This window comes from Echinops telfairi, unplaced genomic scaffold, assembly GCF_000313985.2.
Source record: "Echinops telfairi isolate 266 unplaced genomic scaffold, ASM31398v2 ScPeMD7_18;HRSCAF=68, whole genome shotgun sequence".
Lineage (NCBI taxonomy): Eukaryota > Metazoa > Chordata > Mammalia > Afrosoricida > Tenrecidae > Echinops > Echinops telfairi.
In genome coordinates, this window is record NW_022103915.1 from 74,795,816 (window position 1) to 74,807,364 (window position 11,549).

At 39.0% G+C, this 11,549-nt stretch overlaps 1 pseudogene; it reads left to right on the forward strand.

The window, feature by feature from the left end:
- Positions 1-1,281: 1,281 nt before the first annotated feature.
- On the forward strand, positions 1,282-1,849 carry LOC105978245 (annotated as a pseudogene).
- Positions 1,850-11,549: the final 9,700 nt, after the last annotated feature.

The window sequence follows — 11,549 nt, forward strand, 5'->3', positions numbered from 1 at the left end:
CAGTCATGAGTAACATTTATTTGTTTTTGCTCTCAAAAGGCAGTTTTTAAGTCTGTTTAATAAGCCCAGGTTTCTAAAAACTACTTTAAGAAAGAAAAAAAAACTACTTTAAGAAACTTTAATTAAAAAAAAAGAAACTTTAATATAAATGAATATATAATTTAAATACTCTAGATAAGGAATAATTTATTAACTTGCTTCCTACAAAGTCTCATTAAACATACTGAAAATAAGATTATAAAAATATATTATTGTTAAATTAAATTATAGTTTCCTTCAAATAACTTTTCTGATTATTTTATTAAGAAGCTCTTATATCAATTAAATCTTTCTAAAATTTTCCAGAATTAATAAAAGTTAACATACTCTAACAAAAGTTCTTATATTTTATAATAGGTCTTTTTTCTTTTTTCTAAAATGCTCCCCCAAACAGTTTTAATCGCAAATTATTCACATATCATGCAACTCAATAGTTCAGTGAAATATTTTTAGGTAACTTTAAGTATTTTAAATATATTTTAATAGTCATTTTATCCTAATATAAAAAAGACTAACTGGTTTACCAAGAAAACACAAAAAATAAAAAGGAAAAAAATCAGTTATCACTTTCTTGTTAAAATACTTAGGCCAATTGAAATGTATGGAAATAAATTGAAATAACTAGTTCTTGTTTCTAATCACAAGTCAAAATGGAAAGGGCAAAACACAATCAGGCCACCTCAGCCCCAGTTTCTCCCCAGGCCCCACCAACAGTTTTATTGACATATTATAATTTACATATCATTCAATTCAATAACTCAATCACAAAAGAAGAGTTGTGCAATCATCACTATACCCAATTTTAGAACATTTTCTTCAATTTTTCACTCAGCATTATTAGCACCCCATTCCGCCCCCCACCCCAACCTTCCCTGTCATACCCCCAAGATTCATTAATTCAGTCATTATTTCTAGATCTTCCTATCCTGGATTTCATATACAGAAAACATTAAAAAACAAATAACAAAAACTAACAAGGATAACCAAATAAAACACAAAAATCTCAATTGAAAAGAAAGCAGAAAACATTAAAAACTAGAAAAGATTTCAATAAGGGAGATCAAATTATACGGTGCTAAGTTTTAACTTAACTGTATCTGAAACAATTAACTCTCCCATATGCTCTGCATGTTACCAAGGCTATTCTCATCCTTGGTCCATGATCCAAGGAGATTCCCCAGGGGCTTAATCTACGTGTATTTTTAAAAACTGAAATCACTTTCTCTAACTGTAGCGGCCTGAGGTGACCTGCCAAAATGGTTCGCTACTCACTCGACCCAGAAAACCCCACAAAATCCTGCAAATCAAGAGGGTCGAACCTCCGGGTCCACTTCAAGAACACCTGTGAAACGGCCCAGGCCATCAAAGGCATGCACATCCGGAAAGCCACCAAATACCTGAAAGACGTGACTGTGCAGAAGCAGTGTGTGCCTTTCCGACGCTACAAGGGTGGTGTTGGTCGGTGTGCCCAGGCCAAATAGTGGGGTTGGACCCAGGGTCGGTGGCCCAAAAAGAGTGCTGAATTTTTGCTTCACATGCTTAAAAATGCAGAACGTAATGCTGAACTGAAGGGTTTAGATGTGGATTCTCTGGTCATTGAGCACATCCAGGTGAACAAAGCCCCCAAGATGCGCCGCCGGACTTACAGAGCTCATGGTCGGATCAACCCATACATGAGCTCCCCCGCCACATTGAAATGATCCTGACAGAGAAGGAACAGATCGTTCCCAAACCGGAAGAGGAGGTTGCACAGAAGAAAAAGATTTCCCAGAAGAAACTGAAGAAGCAAAAACTCATGGCTCGGGAATAAATTAATCTTAAAATAATAAAAAATAAAAGTTAAAAAAAAAACTGAAATCACTTTAAAATGGGTCTAAACAGAGATCTATTAATAAGATATTGCATTTTGAAATAACTACATTTTCTGTGATTGATTTCACAATGTTCTCTGTCTGATAACAGGGCTATTCACATTTCCTCAATGATGATCAGAGGGATTCTCGAGGCTAAATCCATGTGTGGGACCCTGCAAATGGATTTTAGGCTTCCACTGCCATCCATAACTATCTGCAAACCAGGTGTACATAATTTAAACTCTGATACCATTCCCTCCTTTGGCTTTGAATTATATCATTTACAATCCTTGGATAGCACAGACTGGTATGCTTCGTCCATGTGGACTTAGTTGATGCCTCACTTAGATGGCTGCTTGTTTGAAAACAAGCCTTTAAGATCCCAGACCTATTCTTTCTGATGGCTGGGCACCATCTAGTTTGTTCACCACACTTTGCTATCACACCCTTATCTTCAATGCTCTCTTCATGAGGTTGTGCATCAAGCAAGACCATGTCATAAGAACTAATTGTTCTTAGACTGGGGCTAGAATGAAGTGCAAGTCCAAAATCCATTCATGCACACATGGTTCATATACGTCTCTGGTTCACCTTAGAGACATCATTGTCATTTTATGTTAGGGAACATTATTAATCATTTTCCTGGTTGCCCCAGTTTCGAAGGCCACTGAGGTAGTTAGTTTATTGTGCCAACCTGGCCATAAACACATGTGGGATTAATTGAAGGGTGGAGAGATACATGGCTCGGCAAGCCTCGCCTTTCTTGTCTCTTGCTCTTTGATCATTGGACCAGTGTGCGGCTGCCTTGCTTGTTCTGTGCCTCAGTTTGCAAGCTACGCTACTTGTGGGACACCTAACCGATGGACTGTGTCGCTGTACTTTGAGGTTCCTTCAAGACCTGCTTCCCCACACTATTGGGATTTACATCTCTTGAGCTGGGGTTTATGGAAGTAGAATGTCTTATCTTTTCCCCCTGCACGAAACCTTATGGTTAGCAGCCCATAGACAAAGTTTGTAAAGTTTATTAAAGAATTTACTTGGTGTAGTTTTTATCTGCCTGGCTAATGTTTAAAAGGCTAATTTATAAAAATTCTAAAAGCTTGAATTTAAATAATTCAACCCTTCCATGCTAGTGGAATAATGTCAACAGTCATCTGGCTGACTGTTGGTGACCTGCTGTTTGCTTGCTGTTTGATGCCTGTGCCCGGATAGCCTGAATTGCTCTACAGAGGACTACCCGGTGGCCCTCAAGACTCGAAGGACTGTCAGTGTCTCATAACTGTCTCACGGGAGTGAGTTGCACTGAGCCATTTGTACTGCTTTATAATTTCATTAACTGTTTATTTCTTATGTTATACATCTATCTGTATAAATATATATAAAATTATTAGTGTTCTGGTTTTGTTTCTCTAGAGAACCCTGTCTAACACAGTCACATAGCTCCAAGGATACTTTTTTAAGAACCCATTCCAAACTAAATATAAACCTTTTAAAACTAAGAGAAAGTAAAATGTTTAATAAGCTCTATATCAAAAGTAGCTATATTTTATGGTATGTAGACTTAAAATGATTTCCAAAACCTTTGAAGTAACCTAAGCAAAAATTTTTTAATGTAAAGGTTTAATGGGTAGTCACAAATATTTTTATAACTCAAGATTTTATACTCATGTTAATGTCACAGGGGGAGAAAAATATTATTTGGTCTTCTGATAAATTTATAATTATTGTTACTTACAAAGTTACTGCCATCAAGTCAATTCTGATTCAGGGCGACCCTATAGGACAAGGTAGAACTGCCCCTGGGGGTTCCCGAGCCTGTAAGGTTTATGGAAGTAGAATGTCTTATCTTTTCCCCCTGCACGGAACCTTATGGTTAGCAGCCCATAGACAAAGTTTGTAAAGTTTATTAAAGAATTTACTTGGTGTAGTTTTTATCTGCCTGGCTAATGTTTAAAAGGCTAATTTATAAAAATTCTAAAAGCTTGAATTTAAATAATTCAACCCTTCCATGCTAGTGGAATAATGTCAAAGTTGTCCTTCCTATAAGCATCTATCATCAACACCTGCTGCTGTTAGGTGCCAATGAGTCCATTCCACCTCTGAGCAACAGAAGAAAGCCCTGCCGCAGCCTGCACCAGCCTTACAATTATTCTAACACTTAGCTACATGTAGGAAATCTTTAGACACAGTCATCCTTGTCCTCCTATCAGATGATACAGTCTCTCTCACAGTCCAACTGCTTACCCCGAGACCACATATTCCTGCTTCACCCTAATTTAATTATTTTTGTAGCTGGGTCACACTTAGATCCAACTTCTAGTATTTAGTACCAAAGGGGAATATGCTGTCACTAACTCCACTACAGTGCTGAAGAGTACCCTTCCTCCTGAAATAACTGCTGCCCAAGAAAGCTGAGTTGATCGAATTACTATTAATTCACCCCTAGTCTCAGAACAATAAGTAGCCATTTATATATAACTTTGAATATGGATTTAATTGTGCATAATATTGAAAAGTTTAAGAACCAGAGAGAGGCTTCTGACATTCTTCAGGATCCCAAATTAAAAAATAAAGATTAAAAAAAAAATTGCCCTTTAGCATCCAACCTCCTGAAGAGTCTTCCACTCCTGTGTCAAATACAGTCACCAAAATCGAAAGCCACCAGCCTAAAGGGGAGCACTCCACAGACACTGGCGGTAAAAGGGAAAGCTGTAGCTGACAGTGCTCCAGAACGGGCTGCCTCCTCAGCCCCACATCTGTGTGACAGCTCCCGCCACTACCAAATGGGGAGAAAAGAAAACATTTAAAAGAATTATACCCTTTAAAGCGATCTATTTCTAACTCTATTTTCAAAAACATTGGGCCATATTCAATTAGTCTTAACTAAACAGAAACTATGCCTTTTTAATTTTCCTTAATTTTTATGTGATTTTAAAACTATGGTCAATGCCAGTGACTCCCGTCCTAAAAAAAGAAGTGAAATATTAGGCATATACTGATGATTATCAGAATTTCAACACTAGCTTACAGGAGAAAAAAATGAAAGAAAAAAAAACCCCTCACTGCCATTGAGTCAATTCTGACTTATAATGACCCTACAGAACAGAGTAGAACTGCCTTTTAGGTTTTCTGAGACTGTAAATCTTTATGGGAGCAAACAGCCTCATCTTTGTCCTGAATTTGAACCTCTAACCTTGAGGTTAGTAGCCCAATGATAAGCCCATTTTGCCTATGGGTTTACATGTCTCTCTACTTTGAACATGCTTAACTAATATTAAAAACACATCAAGTGAATACCTCATTTTAAAAAGACATTAAAAAATACAGTGACCCTTATTTATAAATTTAATTGTCCTACTGAAAATCAAAAATAACACCATTTTTATAAGTAATCATTGTTATTTTCTAGAAATGTTCCCCATTTTTCAAAAATCTCCATTGTTCCAATCACACCAGCCTTCTGACCTGATGTAAAGAACTAATAGAATTATAAAAAACACAATTGATAAAATTCACACCATCCTTGGGAATGGCTTGACTACAAGCCTTCTGTCAATGTTAATGATGTTAAAGTGTTTAAGAGACCTGTGGCAATAAAGGCTCTAAGGGTTCACTGCTCCACCCCTTCTTGCCAAAGGATTATGTTTATTAAAAAAGAGGGCACCAGCTTAAGGGTTTCTTTGAACCTTGATAAAAGAGAGTCTTGTTGGAGAATCCATGTGTGAGAAATTACAAAGAATCACTTGTATTTATTTATCACAACTAAAGCAAACCTCAGCTTCAAGAATGAACTGTTGGGCCTCATGAAAAATTAAAACTAAAATCCACGTATCATTAAGATAAAAAAAGGCTGGTTGCCCAAGACCTGGAGACCTGACCTGAAACAGCTTGTACAACCTACACTAAAACTTGAAATTTATTCTCTGATCTAGTCTGAAAATAAGTTTGTACTTTATCAGCTACAACCTTTGTAATACACAAAACCAATCTCGCTGCCATCAAGTCGGTCCTTACTCAGAGCGAGCCTGCAGGACGGGGCAAAACTCCCGGTGGGTTTCCAAGACTAGCTCCTCAGAGGGGTGAGAGCCTCAGCTTTCTCCCACACTTTGTAAACAGTTGTTCAAATGAGAACTTCAACCTTCTTTATATTTTTCTAATCACTGGACTCATAACTGTGGGTGTTTTCAAGGCTCTAGTGATCTGACTCATGTATGGCACCATCATTGGCTGTGAAAGTTCTTTTTGCTAAAATACATGACTTGGATGGAAATTTGAAGATTAGTGGTACTTTGTTTAATTTCCATTGCCTTTAAAATAACTTTTGCTTTATAAATTGAAACTTTAAAAATGGTTTTAAAAAGTTAACTATAAATATCTAAGAAATTTATTGTATTTTCTAATTGTCCTAATAACTTTTTTGTCACTGGATTCTAAGTATATTATTCCTTGTTTTAATATATTGTTTTTCTCCTATAAACCCAGCCCTTTTTATAAAAATGCTACTTTTTAAGAATATTTATATTTTTATAACCTGTTTGAGATTAGAATAAATACTACCTTTTTTGTCTTTAAGTGTTTATTGTCTTATGTACAATTGCTTAGACTTTTTAAATTCTTTTAATTCTCTACTGTTATCCCCAATCATAAATTTATGTAAAATAAAACACATGTTTTAAAAGAATATTCAATAATTTTATTAATAACATTTTCATCAAATTTATCCTGTGATGATAAAAAGGTATTTTGTCCCAACTAAGCCTTTCACTGCAAAAACTTATAGCAATCATTTATGTTAGTAACTCTTGTTTATTTCTTTTAGGCTGTGTTTCTCCCCATTAAAGTCCTCTTTATACTTTGTACTCATACTGTTGCTTTTTCATAGTGCTCTTTAATTCCTAACATAAAGAAATTCATTTATTATATTAACTCAAGTAGTAATCAGGGCTGTCAATCTCACCAAGTATTAACAATGCCCTTAATTATTTCAATGTAACTCCTATAGTGATTAACAAAACCCATTTACTTCAAAGAGATACTTCAAATAAGACTATATATAATACCTCCCTGATTTATCATGAAACTCTTAGATACCCAATTATAAGTTAACCCGGATCAAAAATAAAGCATATACAATTAGGTAAGAAACACCTTATGTATGAATAATACTTTTAATAAGTCTAAAATCTGACTTGACTAGAGCTTAGAGTGTTACAACCTAATTATTCATGTTATAAAGAATGAGGGCCTGTCTCTAATGACTGATACCGATTGCCTTCCCTCTGTATAAAACTATCGAATTCACTAAAGGTGGAACCATTATTCATTTTATCTGGTTAAAAACTGGCTTAAATCAGCTAATCAATCTGTCCCATTTCTTCATAATTATGCTGGGGGGGAAAGGTTACATGAGACAGAGAGAAAATGTACAGAAAGGTTGCCTGGTTACATGTACCCCAACAGGCAAATTAAACCCCAACAAAAACCAAACTCATCCCCATCAAGTCAATTCTGACTCTTATTCAAGTGACAACCTAACAAGATAGACTGCTTCGTAAGATCTGCTTTACTTAATAGATCTATAATCTTGATAGCTATTGTCATTAAATCAGAATCATTCAATGTTATATAAAAGTTACCACTAAAACCCCCTCCCAGAGAAACCACCTGGTGTCCTTGTGTAGGCTGACATACACAAACATGCACCTATATCTATATGGAAACTATTAACATTCCTGATAAATTATAAATACCTCAAGATTAATTTTGCCTATTTGAAATGGTCAATAGATTTTTTAGAAACAAGTTACCTTCTCCTCAAAGTTAACTGTCTCAGCATGGTGAACAAAATAAGCCACAGTGGTCCCAAACCAAACTCATTGCCACCAAGTTGATTCTGACTCATAGTGACCCTATAGGACACTGTAAGTTTCTGAGACTCTTGACAACTCTTGACAAGTGTAAAAAGCTTCATCTTTTTTCCACAAAGCAGCTGATGGCTGACTTGCAATTAGCAGGCGAACATGAAAACCGCTACACTGATACCGGGGCTCCTCAAGTTCCCCAAGGGCCAGAAAAATCTTGTATAAAATTAGTTATTCTTCTGTGGGCAACACAAGACTAACACAATTCTCAACTCTCCCCGAAGTTGAGAACTCTCTTGTAACTAGACAAAAATACTTCATAGTGGCCAACCATATGGCATCTGAAGTCTTAGATAATTGTTAGTCCAAACAGCCACTGAAGAGCCAACTTTGAGCAGAAGATACTGATTCTGAACATTAATCAGAGGATGGTGATTGGAATCCCTGATCAAGAGGAAAACTGTAAAAGAGATTTTTAAAATATATGATCCAAAGTAAAAGGCGTGAATTAAACCCAGGTTTATGTTGCCTTCAGCAAAATTCAAGAAAGCTTTTCACAGATGCCTACTTGTGGGGTCCTTACTTAATTAAACAACCGATGGATGGAACATCCTCCAAGAAACGGTTGTACATTGATGTAAAATGACCTTAAGAAGTATTCTTTTCAGGACTCTAGCAAGATGACAGATTATGCAGACCCTCTATAACAATGAGAGCCCAAATGACACTGATACATAAGGAATCCTGGAACCCTGAGCTGTAGAGGAAAGGACAGAGAAACAATGAATACTGATGGGCAACGGAAATTGAGCAAGAGAAGACCCCAGTGGAGGGGATGAATTGGCAGCTGTCCTGACAGCACAAGCACACACTGGTGGTTGGTGACAAGAAAGGTGCACCCCTCCCTTGTTCTCCACACCCTCCTGGTTACCCAAAGAATGGCCACCCCTCACACTCAAGGGTGGCTGGTGACACCCTTGGCCCCTGCACAGCCCCTGCTTTGCCTGAAGTTGGAACCAAACCTTCGTGGATCAGGTACATCACCCCCAAGTCTGGAGGCGCAAACTCCACTTCCTCAGAGCAGCAGAATATGCAGTGCCTAGTCCCCGGCCATCAGTGAGCAGGCAAGAGCACCTTCCATAGCCAGTCACCCTGCCCCCAGCTGCCTGGGGCCAAAAGCATTCTTTCCAGAGTCTGGCACACAGACCTCGGCCACACTCTGAGCCAGGGCAAACTACTTCCAGATCAGGTCCCCAAACACCTAGCTCAACGGGAAGTCTACTTCCGGCTGGGTACCCAGCTCCTTTCCCCCTGGCCTCCCCTAGGCTCCCCAAAGCTCCTTGGCTGGTACAGAAGGTCAACCCACACCAGCGTTCTCTCGAGTCCTGCCCTTGCCTCAGTTTTCTCCCTCCCCACCCCGCTTTTCTTTTCTCCCTTTCATTTTAAAGACTTTTTATTTTTTATCTTTTCTTTCTCTACCCTTTGCTCTCTGTCCTTGTTTTCTATTTCTCTGTCCTTGTCCTCTACCTCCTTTCTGTTTCCCGTTCCCGGTTTGCTTTATTCTTCTTTGCCTCCCCCTCCCTAATTTATTTTTAAAAATGTTTTTTACTGTGGTTTTTACTTATGTCCCCATTATTTTTTCCCTTTAAAAAAAAGTACCTTTTCCTTGTAGTCATTTTAGTTATGAAATCCTTTTTTCTTGCTATTAGCTTGCTTTCCTCTGCTTGTTTTTCTTTATATATTTTTGCTGTTGTTTTTTATTCTTGTTTCGTAGTTTTCTTTCCCTTTTTCTCCTCCTCCCCCTTCCCCCCTTCCTCCTGTGTTCTGAAACCCTCCAGGTGATTACAATGTGCGCCCCATGCATGTGGACTGCTCCCACCGAGTGCCCCACTTCACACCAGGCCAGTTCCCTAACTGACTGCCCTAATTTCACACCAGGTAAACCTGGTCATTGATGCTCGGGTTCCAAGTGACAGAAAATTCTCTGCCAAAGAGGATATAAGGATATAGGCAGAGTTTCTTCTATATAGCTCGAGCAAAATTCCTGAAGGAGAAATAGCTTTTAGTTTTTACCCGATTCCACTGTGTCACATTGCTTAATGCTCCCTTTCTGTGATTAAAATAAAAGGTTAGACTTTCTACGTATCCTTGTAGCACATTGATGCACTCAAACGGAATTCAGAAATGTGGTTGTGAAATGGCAGGTTCTAAGTTCTTATTCTTTTCCTTGTAAAACACTATGGTAAATAGTTTGACCTAGTAACCCTATGCAAGCTGCTATAGAAAGAAGGTTGAAGTAGGCACCAGAACATGGTAGCACTGGTGCCTGTACCACTCAGTAGCATCCCTGTACTTACCTCAGCCTCTGCTTCCTTCTTTGAAAAATGACGTAGCACATTCACATCTAAGATGCCATTGGTTGTAAAATGCATGATTTTATAGACACCACTAGGGAAGACAGCTGTTCTATATGTCTTAGTAACATAATCTAAATGATGCAATATAAAAATAGGACTCTTGTTTGGGGGGTGGGTGGAAAAAGGATAAACTAGAAGCACCTTTTAAGTCAATCTGTACCCAATCTGCGTAAAGCACCCAGCCAACAAGTCAAACATCCAGGCTCCTTATTCATCTCTTTCCCTTATCATATACTCTCGATTTTCTTCAGTGGGCCACAAAAACATGGATGACATCCTTGTAGCTCATAAGCCAAAGGCTGAAACAAGCAAACACCACCAGATCCCTTTCCACAGCAACATTCTTAGGTGCACTCTTCCTCTCATTAAGTGAAAAACTTATGGGAACGGTTACAATGGAGAGATCAAGTTACTGGCCTTATCTATGGTTACCGTCACACTCCAGATGCAACGGCAGCCAGTCTACAACCTACGATCTCAAAAGTTGAACTGAAATCTCGTCAAGGCTCTAGGATCCGAGCAAAAAACTTCTGGATACACGGAACACAGAGACAAGTTAAAGGGCACCAATGAATAAGAAAACAACCAAATAAATCTGAGAGGTGGGACATTCAAAACAGGAAAGGCCCCAGTTCTCCAATCAATTCATGATATGGAAAGAAAGAGAGGGGACCCTGTTACAACATAACAGAGACCTGAGAAGCACAACAACCAAATCTAATGCCAGACCTCGTTTGGATCCCGATGACAACTCAAATTCGAAAAGACGTCTTTGAAATGAGGAGCTCTGATGTTCCCTTGTTCCTGTTGTGAGGTGTGCTATGGAGGCGGTTCTGACACACAGAGACCCTGTCGGTGCGCAACACAAGCGAACCAAACACTGCCCAGTCCCGTGCGTACACACACCTGGTCTGACGTTTCGAGCCATTGCTGCAGCCGCAGGGTCAATCCACCTCATCCAGGGCCTGCCTCTCTTCGGCTGCCCCTCCACTTCATTAAGCATAATGTCCTTCACTGGGGCTTAGTGCGCGATGTTGAACCCTCACCTTTTCCAGAGGCGTGGGATAATGGTCAGGGGATTACTTTCCTGTTTTTAAAAGTAGTCATTATCCGATGTATAGGTGGTGAAATGACGTGCTGTAAGAGAGCTGGGTCTCCCTTGACGCTGCCTTCTCTAGTGTCGTAGAGCGTGCCTCGCACGCGCACGCTGCGACGGCGGCTCCCGGCATGCTCTGCTACAGGGCCGGACTTCCGGGCAACTCTGGGCCTGGGTCTACCCTAGGGCCCTTACCCAAGGTGCCCCGGATGCTCATTTGCATATCCCACCGGACAATTAAACCTCCCAGGTTAATATGCGGCCTAGTAATCAGACGTGTAGG